The following is a 20,971-nucleotide window of genomic DNA, read 5'->3' as shown; positions in this document are numbered from 1 at the left end:
CATGGGGGATGTCAGAGAGCCGGTTTTGGCCCAATCCCCGCAGGCCAGGCTTAGGGACCCCACCTGCTGGAAGGACCCTGCTCACTCTGCAGATGACCTTTGAGCTGTGGTGCTGCCCCAGGTTCAGCCGGCCAGGGAGGGACTGCAGGAGGTTGGCTCCAGGGCGTGTCCAGCTCATCTGGCCCAGTCCCGCCCCGCCGGCCACCTTCTACTTAATTTCCCTTTCAATGTGCATGAATCCATGCACTAGGGCACTAGTAAATTTATAAGTGGCTTCTGTCTGTCTTACTAGTGTTTGGAGAGGCGATCTCCCACAGTGCATGATTTCAGTGGTCTGATGAGGCAATCAGGTTGAATTTGGCCCATCATCCATGGTGACAGAGTTGCATCTTTGGAGCTTGGTAAGCAGTCTTTTGGTGATACCACTTGTAAAAATTCTATCTCTATGAGTTTTATAAATTTACATGAATTTAATTTATAAATTATTCCATGATATGCATTTATATACTTTTTAAAACTAATCAGGTGATAGATATGATAGGAGTGGTTCTCCTTGAGGATTTCTGATTAAGATGGAGCATGAGGGAGCTTCCTGGGAGTCCCAAGAAGGTGGTGTGAAGATGGAAGCAGAGACTGGAATGATGTTGCCACAGCTTAAAAAGTCCAGGTTGCCAAAAACCACAAGAAGTCATAATAGCCCATGAAGGGTTCTCCTCTAAATCATTCATAGGGAATGTAGCCATGCCACCATTTAAATTTTTGATTCTGGCTATAAATATGAGTGAAAAAATTCTATTGTTTGAAGTCACTCAGTTTGTGGTCTCTCTCCAAAGCTGCCACAGGAAACTGATATTCCCAGTCAGACCTTTGGACCTTTTCTGGCCTTCCTGATAACCTTGATCAGGTACTTACTGATGATATATTATAGTGAGCAGAGATACTACTAACTGTATTTATCTCAAAATCACATGATTTCCTATACATTCCATCACACACATATTTATCTTGGGAATGCAGTAATTATGGTGATCTAAATCCTATATAATAAAAGGCTAATATGCAAATTGACCAAACAGCAGAATGACCAGTCACTATGATGTGCACTGAACACCAGGGGGCCTCAATGCAGGAGCTGCACCCTGGTGGTCAATGTGCTCCCCCAGGTGGAGTGCCGCTCAGCCAGAAACCGGGCTCACAGCTGGCAAGCACAGTGGCAGTGGTGGTGGGAGCCTCTCCTGCCTCCGCGGCAGTGCTAAGGATGTCCGACTGCCACAGGAAGCGGGCCTAAGCTGGCAGTTGGACATCCCCTGAGGGCTCCCGGACTGCGAGAGGGTGCAGTCTGGGCTGAAGAACCCCCCTGAGTGCACTAATTTTGTGCACCAGGCCTCTAGTTGTAAAATAATGACCATAGAAACCTAAGTAAAACAGAAGTTTCATATGCAGAAAAAGACATTAAAAGGATCAGTGAAGTTTCTGATATGTAGAGTGTTTAATAAATTTTGGCTGTTGCTATTATGATTTTTATTATTATCATCTTCACATATTACTTGAATGAAGTAGGTTTCCTTCAGTTCTGTTCACATACCTTCTTGCAGATAAATGCTGAAGGAGTAGAATCAGTGTAATAATGTTCTTGTCTAGCAAGCTCAAACAGATTTGCTCTTAAGCACTAGGCCCGTGGTCGGCAAACTGTGGCTTGCAAGCCACCTGCAGCTCTTTGGCCTCTTGAGTGTGGTTCTTCCTAAGCCTTAGGAGTACCCTAATTAAGTTAATAACAATGTACCTACCTATATAGTTTAAGTTTAAAAAATTTGGCTCTCAAAAGAAATTTCAATCGTTGTGCTGTTGATATTTGGCTCTGTTGACTAATGAGTTTGCCAACCACTGCACTAGGCTGAAAATAGACCCATTCTTATAATAAGTCTTCCCAAGACAATTGTTTGTTTTAATATATTATGACATGAATTTGAATTCGAGTTGTGAATTTGAATTCAAGCATATCAGCTAAAGCTGGAACACAAATACTCTTTTAATTGTTAAATGAAAACTTAGCAATTGAGAGCTGTTGATTGATAATAGGGCTCACAAAGAACTACACAAGTAAGGACTCTTGTATTCTAAAATCTGTGGATATGATAGGGGCAGAAATAAAATATTGGGGACCAGCTATAATATTGTAAGAAATATTAATCATGCTCTGTTAACCGTGATTGCTTTATTCTGATTAAAGAAGGCACATTCTAACCCAGCGGTTCTCAACCTGTGGGTCGCGACCCCTTTGGGGGTCGAACGACCCTTTCACAGGGGTCGCCTAAGACCATCAGAAAACACATATATAATTACATATTGTTTTTGTGATTAATCACTATGCTTTAATTATGTTCAATTTGTAACAATGAAAATACATCCTGCATATCAGATATTTACATTACGATTCATAACAGTAGCAAAATTATAGTTATGAAGTAATAATTTTATGGTTGGGGATAACAACATGATTATGAAGTAGCAACGAAAATAATTTTATGATTGGGGATCACAACAACATGAGGAACTGTATTAAAGGGTCACGGCATTAGGAAGGTTGAGAACCACTGTTCTAACCTAACTGGTAGTTGCAATTGGAACCTGGTAGCTAACCTGGAAATTCAGCCCATCCTCCTCATCAGGGAGCTGCCTATTATCATGGAAAGATTAACAACCTTGTTGCAGAAACCAGAGCCCTTTGAAGACACCAATCCTTTGCATACCTGCAGGCATTTGCAAATATCCAGTCCCCATTATCTGTCAACTGCCCATTTGGCATGTCCTTCCCTATGTAATCTTTGTCCTTCTTTCCAATATAAGCAGCTGGCTTATGGTGGGGTGCAGAGCAGATATTTGTGGGTGACCTGCTGCTCTCCCATACTGCCAGCAGTATTGGAATAAATGCTTATATATGATTCAACGCTGTCTCTGCTTAATTAGCTCAAGTAGTAGCAGGAAGCAGAAACCCATTGATTGTCCCATTACAGATCCATTCATTTCCTTTAGTCATCTTCTACATTTCTGACAAAATTTTTACTTATAATCTTATTTTCATAATTTTTTATTAGTTATGCTTTGATATGCTCAAGAAACTACTTTGTCAGGTTTCAATCTACTTTTAATCTTTTACCTTTAAATATATTTTAGAATATCATAGTCCTATATCAAGAATTATCTTTATTAATTCACTTTAATTTCCTAGAAGAGAAGAAAAACAAAGAGAGTGCGTTTTAGAGATAATTTTTCCCAATTACTTGAAAATGAATGTAGGCAATTTAATTGTCAATTCATGGTATATGTTTTTTATATATAACACTAAACATGCTAATGTGCATAATTTTACTTTAATGAGAAAGAATTTATGTGTATACCTTTTCTCATTTTGTGTTAATGGGGATTACCTGAACAAAACATTGTGCATTCAGAAAAGAATATATTCTTTGTTACTTACTTTAAGTGAAGAAGTTTTTCATCTGCAGTTTCTCCCAAAACTTGAGAATTAATTAAGTGAATAGTTTCATCACATAGATGACTAGGTTCTAATTACATGAGGGTGGCAAGAAATATTATTCTCTGTAAATGTCAACCCTAAATAAGCTTGTATTTTAAAGTTTTGTTATTTTTGTTGTAATTTTATTTTATTTTTTAAGTCACCTGCCATTTTCTGCAACTGTCTGTCGTCCTTTATTTTGTTCCTCCAGGTCTTACGGGAAGGAATGGGGGCTAGATGATTGTATTTGTTATGGCAACAATACGCACTTTAACAAATGTATACCTAAACTAGTGCCAGTTACTGAACCTAGTAAAAAAAACAATTTCTTAGGTATATGACATTCCAGGGGTAAGGTGAGTCCTATGCCTTTTCTTAATCTGCCTGAAATGCACAAATACAATTAATTTAAGGTAAAGTGTTCTTTCTTCAATGGTAAAAATGTTCATAGATCTAGTTGTTGTTTTTTTTTTCAATTGGTGCTCAGTATTAAATATTATGTTGTAATATCCCATCTGAAACCCCTACCTGTGTCAATGAACCCAGTTTAGTCAGGAATTTGTATCATGGTTTAAAAGAATTACATTTTACTTATCACTTAGACCTCCTGGTGAGTGGCAGCTCTCCCTCTTGCAGAATATCCTCGGCTCCCTCTTATTTTTGAGGCATATAAAGATTAGACTATTTTATAGGTATTTTTCAGTAATGACCAATATCTTGGCTTCAACTAACATCCCATTAGGAGAGGAATGACCTTAGGTAAAATTGTGTTTGAGCCATTTACTTTGCTGCTGTCCTATTTCTCTGTGCACAGGTATCAAAGTGGTTCCAAGTATAAGTTTTAAAGAAAGATAAAATAAGCCTCATATCCTGGTTATGACAGAATAACTTATTGAATGCTGTCATTTTTGTGAAAGTTATTTCTCTGTTCCTCAAATTTCTATCTATAAAATAGGACTAATAATTTTTACCTAATAGGTTTTTTTTTTGTGTGTGTGAGCATTATATTAGGTAATTTGTGTAAAGTATGAGAAGATTACCTCTGTACAATCATAGACATTCAAAAATAGCTGCTATCTTAGCCACAGGAATCTTGAATATAATGCCACACACATGCTCTGATGCAATATTCTACTATACTAGTGTAGGTTATTCACAATTTCCTATTCATTCACTTATTACTACAGCACAGCTAGTGAGAAATATGGTTATGTCTAAAACTTTGTAATAAATTTCACATGTGCTACAACACTTTAGTAAAAATTTTCTGCATAATAGACACCATCAGTGACTTAGAAAATGCAGATTCAGGAGGGGAAAATGGGGATACCTGAAATAGGACTTAAGAGTGCAACAGTTTACTAGTATAACAATTTAGACCTGCCTCCATGCTTATAAACCTGTAATATAATTCAGATATTCTGTGGCATACTAAAATATTAGAGGTGTACAGAGGTATGGGAGGTAGGAGCAGATAAGTGATGTGTGTATAACATTACATTGACTGTGAGAAAAAAGTCAAGAAATGGAATACGTTTTAAAACACAGAAATTATCATTTCTAAATAATATATTTATTTTGCACAGTAGGCAATAGTTTTCTTACTTAAAAGTATTTTCTGTTTAATTTGAACTGATTTTAGCTAGTTGTTAATGTTTTAATATTTTATTCCATTTTTCTCTCAATTGGTATTATAAACATGGTCTTTTTAAAAATAGAGTTTCATTACAGTTGACATACAATATTATATTAGTTTCAGGTGTACAACATAATGATTAGATATTTATATAACTTAACAAGTGATCACTTTGATAAAGCTAGTACCCTTCTGACACCATACAGAGTTATTACAATATTATTGACTATATTCCATATGCTATATTTACATGCCCACGAATATTTTATAACTAACAATTTGTACTTCTTAAACCCTTCACTATTTCATCCATGTCTCCAACACCCCTCCCATCTGGCAACTGTAAGAATAATTCTCTGTATCTATGAATATGTTTGTTTATTTTATATTTTTTAGAATCTACATATAAGTGAAATCATATGGCATTCTTCTTTCTCTGTCTGACTTATTTCACTCAGTACAATACCCTCTAGGTCCATCCATGTTGTTGCAGGTGGCAATATTTCATTCTTTTTTATGGTTAAGTCATATTCCATTGTATGTATGCATTACTCTTCTTTATTCATTCATTTTGATGGACACATAGGTTGCTTCCACGTCTTGGCTATTGTAAAAAATGTTGGAATGAATACGTGGATGCATATGTCCCTTTGAATTTGTGTTGTGAGTTTCTTTAGGTAAATATCCAAAAGTGGTATTGATGGGTTCTTTTTTGTCCCTTGTTATATAGCCTTTGTTTTAAAGTTTATTTTATCTGGTATAAGTATTGCTACCCCAGCTTTATTGTTTCCATTGTGATGCAATATTTTTTCCCCATCCCTTTACTTTCAATCTGTGTGTTTTTCAATCTTAAGCAGACAGCATATATAAGGGTCTGCTTTTCATATCCATTCCCTCACACTATATCTTTATTGAATGGAGCAGTTAGTCCATTTTCAATTAAAGTAATTGTCAATAGATATGCAGTTATTGCCATTTCATTATTTATACTTTTGATCTTTTTTCTCCTTTTTCTTAAAGAATACCTTTAACATTTCTTGTAATACTGGTTTGATGTTGATGAACTCTAGCTTTTTCTTATCTGGGAAGTCCTTTACATGTCCTTTAATTCTAAAAGATATCTTTGTTGGGTAGAGTAATCTTGCTTGTAGGTTCTTGCTTTTCATCACTGTGAATATTTCCTGCCCTATCCTTCTGGCCAGCAAAGTTTATGTTGAGAAATCAGTTGAAAGTCTTATAGGTAATTAACTCTCTTTTAGGTAACTAATTGCTTTTCTATTGCTGCTTTTAAGATTCTCTCTTTGTGTTTAACCTTTGGCATTTTAATTACAATGTGTCTTGTTGTGGACCTCTTTGAGTTCATCTTATTTGGGACTCTCTGTGATTCCTTGGCTTGTATGTCTATTTACTTTGTTAGGGAAATTTTCTGTTATTATTTCAAATAGTTTTTTAATTATTTGCTCTCTCCCTTCTCCCTCTGGTAACCTTACCATGTGAATGTGAATTTAAGTCCCTTAAATTGCACTTAGTTTTTTTGATTCTTTGTTCTTTTTGCCATTCTATTTGTTTTTTTTCCTGCTACCTTATCTTCCAAGTCTTTGATTCAGTCTGCTACTTCATCTAATCTGCTGTTAATTCCCTCTAATGTATTATTAATTTTAATTATTGTGTTCTTCATTTCTGACTGGTTGTTTTTTATGGTTTCTGTGTCCTTTTTGATGCTGTTGAAGGTCTCACCAAGTTCCTTGAGCATCCTTATAACCATTTTTTTTGAACTCTGTATCAGGTAGATTGTTTGCCTCCATTTTATTTAGCCCTTTTTCTGGAGATTTCTCCTGGTTTTTTTTGTGTGTGTTTTTTTTTATTTGGGGCATGTTTGTTTGTCTCTCCGTATAGCTACCTTGCTGTTTTTGTTTCGATGTATTGGGTAGAGCTGCTATGTCTCCTGGTTTTGGTGGAGTGACCTTGTGTCGTGGCTATCCTGTGGGGCCAAGTTGAACAGTCTCCTTGGTCACCTGAGCTGGGTACTCCAGGTGTGTCTCTTGTGTGAGATGTGTGTGCCCTTCTGGGGTAGTTGAGCCTTGATTGCTGTTTGGGGGGATTGACCCTCAGGCTGCTTGGTTTTAAGGACTGGCTGTGACCATTATAGAGGGTTATTGTGCAGGGCTTACCCTACATAGCAGGATTCACTTTAGCAGGGCTATGGTGTCTGCCAAGTCTGCTCTTTGAGTATGTTGTTTGTGATGGTGGTTATGTGGTCCTCTGGTGTGGTATTTTGGTTCTAGGGCCTCTAGGGAGGTGCGTGCTAAGGTCAGCTGTTTCTGTGCCTTGCTCAGAGCCACCTGGTATGAACTACAAAGTGATCTGTAGATGGTTCTCAGTTGTGCTAGGTTTGGAGATCCCTGGAAGAAGGTAAGTTGCAAACTGAGGCTAGTTGCTGCTGGGGCTGCTCAGCAAGAGATATGGGGCAGGCCAAGGCCAAATGCTGCTTGTTTGGGGTTTGTGAACATTTGAGAGATTTTACAAAAGATAGCGTGAGCCAAGACAGGCTGTCTGTATGCAAAAGCCACTGGAAGTGGCTTGAGTGGGCCTGCAAGTTGTGTGTCTGGGTCTCAGAGAATCACTAGGCCAGGGGAATAGTGTTAACCAGGCTGATTGAAACTCAGACATAGTGCCGGTCTGCACCTTCAGGGCAAGGGCTCAGTAAAGGAACAATGGCTCCTCCTAGAATTTCTGTCTGGGAGAAAGCAGCTCCTCCAGCCTTCAACCTGAAGCCAGACAATTCAGTTCCTCCCTAAGTGTCCCTGTGCTTTTCCCCAGCACTGAATCTCAAGAGTGAGTGCGTCTGTCACCAAGTTCAAGTGTAAGACCTTTAAGAGGAGTGCCTGGGACTTCAGAAGCCCTCTGTCTCACTCAGCCACAATCTTCTGGTTTTCATAGCCAGAAGTAATGAGCGCCTCTCTTCCCAGCTCTGGAATCCTGGGCTGGGAAGTGTGCTGTGGAGCTGGGAATCCTCACTCCTCAGGGAGGCCCTCATACCTGAGATATCCTGACTGGTTTTTAACCACCACACATGGGTATAGGAGCAGCCTTGGTGCCTCCTCTCAGTGTAGATGTGGCTTCTTCTTTATCCTTTGTTATAGGACTTCAGTTCAGCTATATTTTAGGTGGTTCCAGATAATGGTCGTTCTGTAGTTCAGGTAATTTTGAAGTGATTGTGGGAGTAGTGTACAGCGGTTACCTACTCTGCTATCTTGACTAGAAGCCCCTAAACAAGGTCTTAATATTCTAACTCTAATAACTTTTCAGTCCTCGACTGACAACTTTGCCAGAATGTATAAGTAATATTTTTCTTTATTTCTGTTTATCCATATCCTTATTATATTACCTTTCAATTGTGTACAAGATACATATGTATTCTAAAGAATGATAACTAAACTGTCACCTAATGTTTTAATCTAGTCAAACTATTTGGTTTTATTTTGTTCTTATTTTCCATGAATTAACCAGTAGTGTGAACATTTTCTTTTTTTTATTTCATCTATTTTCCTTCTGCTAGGTCACTAACAATTCAATTGCCTAAAACTAGATATCTATATGATGAACATTTTTTCTCAGACACTATTCATTTCAAAGCATTTTTGTCTGCCTGAAGTCCTTTACCATCTAAAATTTTCTATATTATTTTCAGTGCTCACTCCATGATGCCACACTTCCTGACCCCCTAAATTAGTCTTCTGTGTGCTATACTATGTTGAATTACTCTCAAACCAGAGGCAAATTAGTCCTCAGGTTCCTCCTTTTGACTCTGTGTTCTATCTTTAAAAATTGTCAGATTTATTAGGCACTGCTTCTTCCTTTTATGACTCCAAGCTGTGACTATTTTTAATCAAACTTTTCTTATTAAAAATTCTACAAATGTGGCTATAATTAGCATTTCTAAAATTCCCTCCTTCAAAAGTTCCTTTATATTTTAAATGACCTGTCAGTGATAGATTTGTTATAATATAATGGCTTCTGCTTTTCCCTTCTCCAGTGTAAAAATGTTGGGTTTGGTCAAAATGGGGATCCTTCAGGGGAAATATTGAGGCGAGAAATGTGGTCAGGGATAGAATCCTGGCAAATTGAATGTTAACCTGAATCTGATACTCAGGGCAGCATGAAGTCAGAGAGACTGTAAGTTATGTCTACAAGTGTGACAAGGCAGGATTAGCACAAATGGCAGAGCTGGAGCTTGGAGAACTAGCCAAAGACCCATTAAGAACTGCATAAGGAAGTGTCTACCTGGTATACTAGTAGATCCTTCCATAGATGTTTTGTAACTTCTAGTAAAAGGATCTTTTATTAATTTTTAATTTTTTGTATTGGTTTTTTAAATATAGAGGAAGGGAGAGAGAGAAACATTTATGTGAAAGCAAAACATCAATTGGCTGCCTCCTACACGCCCCTTACAGGGGGTCGAGCCCTCAAGGCAGGCATGTGCCCTGACCATGAATTGAACTGGTATCCTTTTGGTGCACAGGATGACGTCCAACCAACTTAGCCACACAGGCCAGAGTAGATCTTTTATTAATTTTTTTTTCATGCATGGGTATTTTATTTTATTTTCACAAAAATTATAGGTGTTTCCTAATTGGTTCCACTGTGAGTTAGACTCAGGAAAACCTTGTGACCTCATGTCTTTAATAAGCAAGTGATTGCTGCAGAGTAATGAATATGCAACCTCTAAGGGTTTCCTCAGAGGGTGAGACTCACAACTGGATCTATTAGCTCATGAGAAAAACAACTTTATTTCACATTAAAAAGAGTAAAAAAATCTCTTGGTCTTGAGTACATAAACATGAGAATGTTGAAGTTGGTAAACTTTTTAATGTTGAAGTATGAAATGTGAAATGTTGTGCTCCCTTTAAACCCCAGACCAACCAAGAGATGAGGAGGACATTTAAAAATATATATGGACTAGAGGCCTGATGCATGGAATTCATGCAAGAGTAGGCCTTTGCAGTTGCAGCTGCCTGGATCCTTCCCTCACAACCGTGGCAGCTGCCATGATCCTGTGGCTGCAGCCCCGGCTTTGTCCCGGAAGGATATCTGGAAGGATGTCCGGTCTTATTAGCATATTATGCTTTTATTATTATAGACTAGAGGCCCGGTGCACAAAAATTTGTGCACTCCGGGGGGAGAGGGGGTCCCTCAGCCCGGCCTGTGCCCTCTCGCAGTCTGGGACCCCTCGGGAGATAATGACCTGCTGGCTTAGGCCTGCTCCCGGGTGGCAGAGGGCAGGCCCAATCCCTAGGTGCAGCCCCTGGTCGGGCTCAGAGCAGGGCCGATTGGGGAGTTGGGGCGCCGCCCCCTGTCATGCACAGCGCAGGGTGGATCAGGAGGTTGCGATGCCACCCCTAGTCACGCTCAGGGTAGGGCTGATTGGGGGGTTGGGGCACCACCCCCTGTCACACTCAAGGCAGGGTCGATAGGGAAGTTGCAGCGCCACCCCCTGTCACGCACAGAGCAGGGCCGATCAGGGGGTTTGGGCGCTGCCCCCTGTCATGCTGATCCCGGTGCCGGGAGGCCTCGCGGCTCCGCTGATCCCGCCCGGCAGGGGCACAGATCCGGGTCCTGGGACCGCAGACAGCCTCAAGCACTGCCGCCCGCCTGGCAGGATCGGCAGGGGCACAGATCCGGGTCCCAGACCGCAGACAGCCTTGCCTGCTGCTGCCTGCCTTCAGTATGCAAATTAGCTGCCATCTTGTTGCTTCAGGGTGGGGGTCCCCACTGGGGTGCCTGGCCAGTCTGGGTGAGGGGCTGAGGGCCGTTTTCAGGCTGGCGGGCGACTGAAGCTCCAAACCTCTCCTTTTTTTCTTTTTTTTTAATTCTGGCATTTATTTACCTTCTATGGCTGTCACTGGAGCTGAGAGCCGGCTTTCTCTCTGAGGCTCGGCTGCTGAAAGCAGGTTTCTGGCCTTTGTTTTCTGTATTCGAAACAATGTTGCGACTCCAGCTCTGAGATCCCGGCTGACTGACAGGAGGTTTCTGGGGTTTTGTTTATCTTCTATAAATGTTACAATGTTTCCAACTGAAGCTCAGAGGCCGACAAGGCAGGCGGGGAATGTTGGAGTCCTCTGTCACTGAAGGAAGCAAGCCTCCCTGTTCGCATCAGCTGCCTGGCTGCCGGCCGCCATCTTGGCTGACAGTTAATTTGCATATCTCCCTGATTAGCCAATGGGAAGGGTAGCGGTCGTACGCTAATTACCATGTTTCTCTTTTATTAGTGTAGATGATTTCCCTCACAGGCTCTGCCAGTCCTTGATTTTAGTGGCTAACTATCTCAGAACTGCACATGATAGAACAGAGACTGTGGGGCAAGTTGACTTTGGGGAGGGTTAGAATTTCATTTTTAAAGTAAGCCATTGTTTATTTATTTAATAATTCTGTTTTCAATGCTTATTTTTTTTTAAAAGATTGTAGTTTGGGTCACATCACATCAGGATAAAAAAGGGGAAAGAATATAAGCTAGGATGCCCTGATTTGGAGATAAACAAATAAATATATAAATCTCACACACACACATTTTTTTAGGCAATATTGATGGGGAATTAGCAGAGTAATGGAGGCCAATTTAACACAAGGGAGCACTTTACCATCTGAAAATGGTCTTCTGAGTTCTATCATATAAATATCCTATTTTTTATTTATTAAGACAGGGTTTCTTTATAGTTTACCCTGTGAGGCCTAACAGAATAGACCAGAAATAGCATTTCACAAGAAAGGAGGTAGTGGCCTCTGTTCAGTCTCACCTAGATTCTTCCCTTGATCAAGACTTATATGGTGTGTGTTTTAAAGTAACCATGGAAAAGTTACTTCACCAGGTATTCAAAGTAATATAATAAATATATCAAGTTATGGAAGCAATTAGGCTTGGCTATAATTAGAAATATTTCTACTCCTACTACGTTTTGCAAATATGAACCTGAGAAGAAGGATTCATTTCATGTTAACCCCAGAAGGAATTTATCTGCTGACATAGACTCTCCATGGTCAACTAAGGACACAAATTTTATGAGTAATAAGTGTCTAGTAGCCATTTGCTGACAAGGGCTCCTCACATATTCTTCACTAGGAAGAACCTCAGACTGAACTCTTGGATTCCTGCACTATGCCCTTCTCATGTCTGCCATATCAGTCAACTATTATAAGAGAGTTCCTGGTTTTGCCTTCTGACCAATGGAGTGAGACCTCCCTTGTCCAATCAGAACTATACAAATTGTAACCTCATTTGCAGCTATATTAACCAATCAAAAGTGCACAATTTGGGAACCTCATTTGCATAAACTTGAAAAGTTGGCAGGTACTTTCTCAACCATTTAGGTTGCTTCCTGAAGCTGTGTCTATCAGGTTACAGCTCCTTGAGCTGAAATAAATGCTGTTTTATTCCTTATTACAATCTAAAATTAATTTTTGTTTACATAAACAACATTAAAATAACCACAAAGTATATCTACACATATATGCAATCAATATTTTTACAAATGAACATATTATTGCTCGATTCAACTAGTATTTTTTAGGACCCACTGACCATAGTTCTGTGATAACCAGAAATGATGATCTGAAAATTGTGCCTTGATCCTGAAAAATTCAAATGATTTTGAAAAGCCTAGTATATGATTTGAATACTTAAGAAACAACTGACTATATATTTCAAAGCTGGATGTGTTCTGCAATGATTTATATTCAGGAGCAATTTTCTTATCACAGAATCATGTTTTGAGTAGCACATTCTAGACAATAATTTGTGAAAATCAAATAAAATGATTCTCTTCAGTCCTTTTCTATCCAGATTTAGGGTTTGGAGGACAAAGGTAACTTTAGAGTCATTCTCCTTAGAAATTGTCATTTAAAAAAATTTACATTTGCAGGAAAGCTTAATTGTTGTGATGTGTAATATTTGCAGAAAACCAGAGGCCTGGTTTTAGAAATATTTTCTATTAGAGGCCTGATGCACGAAAAATCGTGCAAGAGTAGGCTGTCCTTCCCCTGGCTACCGGCACCGGCTTCCCTTCCCTCTGGCACCTGGGACCCAGGCTTCCCCTGCAGCCCCGGCTTCGTCCAGAAGGACATCCAGTCTAATTAGCATATTATGCTTTTGTTAGTATAGATGATTATATAGCAAAGTGTAAATTTTTAAATGTCTAAAATAAACTCAATATTTCTTTTTTAAAAAAAATGCTTAGAATGTAAATACATGTCATTAATAATTTGTGAATGTGTCAGCTTTCCAAAATGAGTTTAGCAGTGGTCTATAGTTTTGTCTATAAGAACATACAACAAGAATAATGGTAAATACAGAATTTTTCACGATTTCTGTAATTTAGAGGAAAGACAAAAAGCTGTCCCTGATTTTGTGTGTTAATTAGTGCCTTTTTATGATAACATAAAATTCTCTGATGGTAGCATTGTGGAAAGTTATTTCATTTTATCAACTCCTGAAATGATGTTTGGGTGGTGTCACTGAAAATAGTAATGGTATATAGGAGCAGCAGGCATTTCTATTATAGCAGCTCAATATGTGCCTGCCTGAGATACCTGGACTGGAATGTGGGTTTATAGTCTTACCCCTCACATTAGGGAAAGTTACTGAATATCATTTATTCAGAGGTGACAAAAGGAGAATATGAAGGAAAGAAAGTCAGGATGGGAGAATGAGGGAGAAATATGAAATTTCTATTGTAGTAGAGGAAAAAAAATAATTTCCCTTCTACTCTTATATGTTGCTGGCTGATACTGATGCCATTGTAATTAGCCTAGTTATTATTAGCAGGAAAGGAGTAAAGGGAAGGCCAAATAGTATAGTCGTTTGTGCAGCTGCAGTTTCTCACTTCCCCAGGGAGCCACCGGTCTATTCCCCGCAGATCTCTGAGGGAAGGGACTGGTGAGGGGGAGTATAGACGCATGCCCAGTGAAGTCTGGGTGAAATAGGTAAGGTACTTGTGTATCAGTCACACCTGGGACCAGGTCATTGGCCTGAGTAGGTATGGCTACTGCAAGCACACAAAGACATGGGGTACTTAAGTCCCTAAACAAAGGAACTTGCTCTCTTGGCCCTGTTGGTCTCTCCTGGCTTGCATTCTTGGTTGCTCTTGGTTTGTGCTCCCAGTGCTCTCTTGGTGCTCCTCCGTTTGCCCACATGGCCCACAGCCACGTGGGCCCCATACAATGGACTGATGGACTGCAACTAGCCTAATGCTAAACCGGACCCAATTCCAACACGGAATGAAAACTCTGTACACTGTCTTTGCTTTTAGTTCTGCTGACTCCTCAGCTGCTTTTCTTCCAGGACTGGATTAAGGGAAATGGAAACCCAGGGATGTAATTCTATGCAAATAAAAATCACTCATTTTCCCGTGTGAGTCTTAGATAATTCTTTTTCGTAAGGGCCCAACTTCCAGCACCCAGTGGGGAAGAGGATACCCTACTTCCACAGGTAACAATGCAACCTCCAACTCTCCAACCTCTTCCCACTCTCCCACCCCCATAATAAAAGACAGATTAACAGGATAAAAACAAACAGAAGTTTAATAACATGTATACCTCCTGTATACCTGGGACATTCCCAGTAAAATTGAATTGCTCTCCTAAATGGCCCAAGCCACCTCCTTAAATACTGAAGACTAAATAGCTGAAGACTAAAGGAATATGTTGAGGGGTTTGAAGGCCAATTATGAGAAGTTACCAGGAAAAGCTCACTAAACATGGGTATGGTTGTTACTCAGATTTAAATCTATGTATTCTTCATTATTAAGAGTCTTAGAAATTTGATCATCCTCCTCTTCCTGGTATGGAGAGGAAGACACACTTACAAATGGAGATTTCTTTTATCAATGCAAATTGCCATAGGATAACACTTTCTTGGTTTTCAGAGCTTCTGTGCCTGCCATTTCTTAAAAATCATCACCTCAATATAATTAATATGCCAAAGAGGCATATTTTGGGAGGGTATGCTCCTCATCACTATCCTATCTTTTTAGAGAGAGATTTAGTGACTTCCTTTTCTTCTGTTCCTCTTCGGTCCTATAACTGTTAGAAATGGAATTCTGACATAGTTGGGAAGGAGCTTGGAAATGAATTCTTCCCCAGAGTATCTAGATAAGATCTCTGCTCAGCTGACTTCTTGGCTTTGGCCTTGGGACAGCCTAAGCAGAGAGCCCAGCCAAGCCTGCCTAGACCTCTCACCTACAGAACTAGATGAGAACTGATGAGCTGTTTTAAGTCAGTAAATTTGTGGTAATTTGTTCCACAGCAATAGAAAACTAATAAAGATAGATATGATTGACATCTCCTTGCTCTTAACTTTGACAGTTAAATTTATATTCTGTTTTCTCAGGTGACATTTCCCAGTTATTACCACGACCCCCTCCTTCACTTGTATACCTTATTAAGAATTGTGAGTGTCCTTGATATCTCTGAAGTACGCTCTCATTGGGGAAATGAAAGGATTGCAGTATACTCTAGGCAAATGTAGTAAACACAAGTTGTTTTTTAAATGCTCATGATAAACTTAGAATCTGAAAAAAAATTGCTCTTTAACTTGATGGGATTTTTATACTTTTCAAGTAAGATACTAATTTGCATCCTTTTGAAACTCTTCAGTTCAAATAAAAAATGCTCATTATACTTCTTCATTGTTAGCAGGATCAAGCCTTATGCATGCATATCTTTAGCACCTCTTAAAATGGCTACAGTCCTTTGAACAAACTAAGTACTGGAGAAAATGAGGACGGTATTTCCCTGCATCTTGTTTTCAAAGATGGATGCACTCTTCTATAGCAAATGCCTAACAAGCTGAACAGTTTCAAGGGCTTTGTTGATTGAAAAACATTATGAGACAGTACTTTGTGAAGCAGGCCCCTCTACATATTGATGCAATAATATTTGAATGAATACCAACTCCTAGTTAAGATTAAGTACTTACCTAATAAAAACAATTCTTATTATAGCAGAAATAGTATAAATGCATATTTTTTTAAATTTGAGGAATAAATGCATCATTACCAAAGCAATAACAACCTAGTAAAGGACAAAATTTCTTAGACACTCAAAACTTTAGAAAATGATTGTGTTTTTTTTAAAACAAACCTTCTTTTTTTAATTTTAAATTTAGTGGTTCTGTTTGTCTCTTCTGTTACTTCCCCACTAAAATAATGACATGTCTAGCTAAATATATTTGTTGTGTTTATTTTTTATTTTTAAATTATTTTTTGGTGTTTATTTTAATATTCCCCATCTACCTATTTATAAAACCATGCGTTCTCATGTTGATACATTCATTTACAATCCATTACTACAGGATTCCACCTAGTTTCTTTTGAAACATCATACAGTGAGAAACTTAGCTCATGTATATGAGAGAGAGTGGGGCTTGATGCAATTATATTATTTTCAACTCTAAGAATCTATTGCTTCTTGGAGGAAAGGCTAATTTAAGGGCAGAGTTACAGAAAATAAAAATATAATATGAGTGCAGAATACCATGTTTCCAGAAAGTAAGGAAATACATTAAGAAAATTATAGGGACTTGGTGCTCTGGCTAGTGTGGCTCATGTTGGTTGGGCATCCTCCTGTGCATGTTAAAGTCACTGGTTTGAATCCTGGTCAGGGCATAGGCACATGTCCTGGTTGCGGGCTTAATCCCAGGTAGGGGTATGCAGGAGATAGCCAAATGCCCTCACATTGTTTTGCCTTCACATTGATGTTTCTCTCTCCCTCTCCTGTCCTCCCTCTCTAAAAGAATCAATTTTAAAATCTTATAAAATTTTACAAAAAATAAATAAATTATAGGGACTTGCCAAAGAGACACAGAAACCTATTTAGAGAGATCATCACTGGAAAAATCTGAGACCATTTGAACATCAAAATAAAGTTAGCAATATATATAGCCCATGGAATAAAATAAATCTTTTAATGCATACAGATATAAACAAGTGAATCCTATCTAATAAAAGAGTAATATGCAAATTAACCATCACTCCATGACAAAGATGGTGGCACCCATAGCAGCCCGGGGCGGGATGCTGGTGGCGTTGCCCTGGCAACACGAGCCCAGTGTCCACTCGCTGGCCACAGGGAGGGAGGGGAGGGACTTCTGGCCAGAGGCCAGGGCGAGGGATGCTGGTGGCTTGCAGGCCGGGCTGAAGGGCCCCCCCCCCCCCGCACGAATTTTGTGCACCGGGCCTCTAGTAAATACATAATTAGGAAAGAAGTTTAAGCTATTTTACTTTTTAGCACTAATAACGAAGAATTATTTGGTTAAAAAAATCCATGGAGCCGAAACCGGTTTGGCTCAGTGGATGGAGCGTCGGCCTGCGGACTGAAGGGTCCCGGGTTCAATTCCGGTCAAGGGCATGTACCTGGGTTGCGGGCACATCCCCAGTAGGAGATGTGCAGGAGGCAGCTGATCGATGTTTCTCTCTCATCGATGTTTCTAACTCTCTGTCTCTCTCCCTTCCTCTCTGTAAAAAAATCAATAAAATATATTTTAAAAAAAATTTATGGATGCTAAAACTAGTGGGAGACTATTGACTCTCAATAGGTTAGTGTGAACTCATAGTATCTCTTCACACATTAGCTTTCATTTGTAAAGGCAATTATTAACTTGAATAGAGGATTGGGCTGAGACTTCCTTAACTAAGAGATGAACAACATTGTGCCTCCTGATATGATTTTGTTATTTGACAGTTGTGGTGAAGAGATGGGAGCTGAAAATAGATGAAGATTTCGGGGATAGCATCTGCATGCACGTGAAGGTACCCACAGAGCCCTTTTGGTTTGCTAGGTCTTCGGTCACTCTCTGGAATCCCTGGTAAGCTTCTCTCAGGTAGAGTTCTGCTTATTTTGCATTCTGACCTCTTCAGATTTGTTTGTCCTAATCCTTCTGGGTTGAAAATTGAAGTTTGAGAAGCTCCTGATTTTCACAGCATGTGTATTGGGTGTGAGAGAATCCAGATTTTCATGGTGAGACTTGCAGTCTCAGGAACTGTACACAGGCAGCCAGAAACAGTCTGGCTATCTTTGGGAGTGTCTCAGGATCTTGGAAGAATAGTTTCTGTTGCACCCTCTTTCAAACTTATTTATCTACTAGAGGCCTAGTGTATGAATTTGTGCACGGGTGGCGTCGGGCCCGCCCCAATCGGGGCCGTTCCAGCCAGGCCGGCCAGGGGGAGGGGCCACGGGCAGTTGGCCGGCCGGCCCCACCCCCTGGTCAAACTCCAGGTCAAGGGGACAATTTGCATATTAGCCTTTTATTATATAGGGTATAGATACCAGGCTGGAAGATTAAAGCAAGCTGTAGTATATCTCTTTCTCTGTGTGTGTGAAAGTACCCCTGTGTATTTTATTTCCTAATTGGCAACTCCTTTACATGGTCAAATTAATGAGTCTTTGTAAAGCCAACTTTGATAATAAAATGTAAAAATAAAAATTTGAAAACTTGGAGTAGTTTGAATATCTTGTGAAATTGAGATTTGGGCTTCAGGTTGGTGGACAAGTCTCGTGTAGAATTTTTACTGATGGCATAGTGATTACTATGAGGACAGAATTTGTTAATAATTAAAAATTCAATGTGTGAATAGATAAGACTGGGACTTTTAGTTGCCTACTACTACATACTTACTACCCCCTTGTTTTGGATATGTTTGTGTGTATGTGTGTGTATACCTAGTAGTCCAAAAACAGGAATCCTTTGTTAAAAATTAAACTCTTTGAACTTAATTTCTTTCATACCTCAATATATTTCCATTCTTTGATCTTCCTTTGTAAACTAGAACTAACAATTAGTTATGTCCTCTCTCTTCTACAAGATTTTGGGGAGAGGAGTATATGCCAATTTCATAGTGAAATTTTTAAAATAAGTTATTACTTTCTATATTTAATAACATTTTCTGTTAAAGTAGTTTATCTTGAAATCTGTTTTTAAATGGGATAAAAATGCATTTATAGTCCATATTTCCTTGCATGACAGTAAGTCATTCTTAAATGGTTTGTCCTTCAGCCTAATTTAATTCTGGCACTATATACATCGATGGGCACAGGGTCATTCTATAAACCACTTTTAATCTGTTTCTAAAGTACATAAAACTCAGTTGTCCCCCTGCAGGTATGCAGAGTGGGTTGACCAAAGGAATAGAGCAACAACTAAATATGTGTAAAATGGACAGGCTATATGGGAATTAAGTTTTATAGAGAGGAAGTAAGAGGAGGGTGAGAACCACAATAGTGTTTATGTTTGATAGTTAAGTACTCCAAGCACCTATATTCTAACCTGGGACAGACCAAACATTTTTGTCAGTCTCAGGTTCGGAAGCCACACAGTTCATGACATTCTTTAAGGAGTGGGTCCAGAGGAAATTACTTATCCACTTCTGGTTGTTATAGGAGGTTTGGCATACCCTGTAGTTTTCTTCTTAAACAGGTCCCATAATGGTAGACAAAATAGCAAGAAGTATATTCATAAAGACCGTGGTTGGCAAACTGCAGCTCGCGAGCCACATGCGGGTCTTTGGCCCCTTGAGTGTGGCTCTTCCTAAGCCTTAGGAGTACCCTAATTAAGTTAATAACAATGTACCTACCTATATAGTTTAAGTTTAAAAAATTTGGCTCTCAAGAGAAATTTCAATCGTTGTACTGTTAATATTTGGCTCTGTTGCCTAATGAGTTTGCTGACCACTGCATAAAAATATACTTTTCCTTTAAGCAAGTAACAGTAATAATAATAATAGCTAATATTTACTAAGTATTTCATTTTTTAAAAGATTGCCAAGGATGACATTATATAACTAAACACACACACACACACACACACACACACACACACACACATACACACACACAGTAGATATCAATATTATTGCTATTTTAAAGATGAGAAAAGTAAGTATTAGAAAACTTAAATAATTTGTCCAAGGTCACAGAGTAATTATGGTGCCAGGATTGGAACCTTATGACTCAAATATTCACATTCTTAAAAAATGATATTGTCTTTTCTTCACATATAGATAGGTGGCTACTAATATATTAAGTTGAATTATTTATTAAATCTCTGCTTTAGTTAAAAAAGAATTAGGAACTGATAGGTAATCAGTAATTTTGTTGATAAACTGGTTTCAAGAAATCAATCCTATATAATAAAAGGGTAATATGCAAATTGACCCTAACGGGGGAACGACTGGTCACTATGACACGCAATGTCCACCAGGGGGCAGACACTCAATGCAGGAGCTGCCCCTGGTGGTCAATGCGCTCCCACAGGCGGAGCTCTGCTCAGCCACAAGCCAGGCTGACCATGGAGAGCAGGCTGAAGCCGTCAGTTGGACATCCCCCGAGAGCTCCCGGACTGCCAGAGGGATGTCTGACTGCCAGGTTAGGCCTCATTCCCTGGGGAGCGGGACTAAGCCAGCAGGTGGACATCCCCTGAGGGGTCCTGGACTGCGAGAGAGCACAGGCCAGGCTGAGGGATCCTCCCGAGTGCATGAATTTTTGTGCACTTGGCTTCTAGTATGTATTATATTCATGCATATACTTGATTCATTTTCTAGGATATTTAAGTTGTGTAGTAATTCATGTTTCATCTTTCAGTTGAATGTGCTTTTATAGATAAGATACTAACTAGAAGCTATAATTTTATTATATTAAAAGGCTTAGTCAGTCACTTGACTAATTAACACAGGCCTACTATAATCCTATATAATAAAAGCATAGTATGCAAATTGTCCCCTCAGTCGGGAGTTTGACCAGGGGGTGGGGCCAGCCGGGGGAAGGGAGAGTGG

This window comes from Myotis brandtii, unplaced genomic scaffold, assembly GCF_000412655.1.
Source record: "Myotis brandtii unplaced genomic scaffold, ASM41265v1 scaffold344, whole genome shotgun sequence".
Classification (NCBI taxonomy): Eukaryota; Metazoa; Chordata; class Mammalia; order Chiroptera; family Vespertilionidae; genus Myotis; species Myotis brandtii.
Note: the sequence above shows the minus strand (reverse complement) of the source record.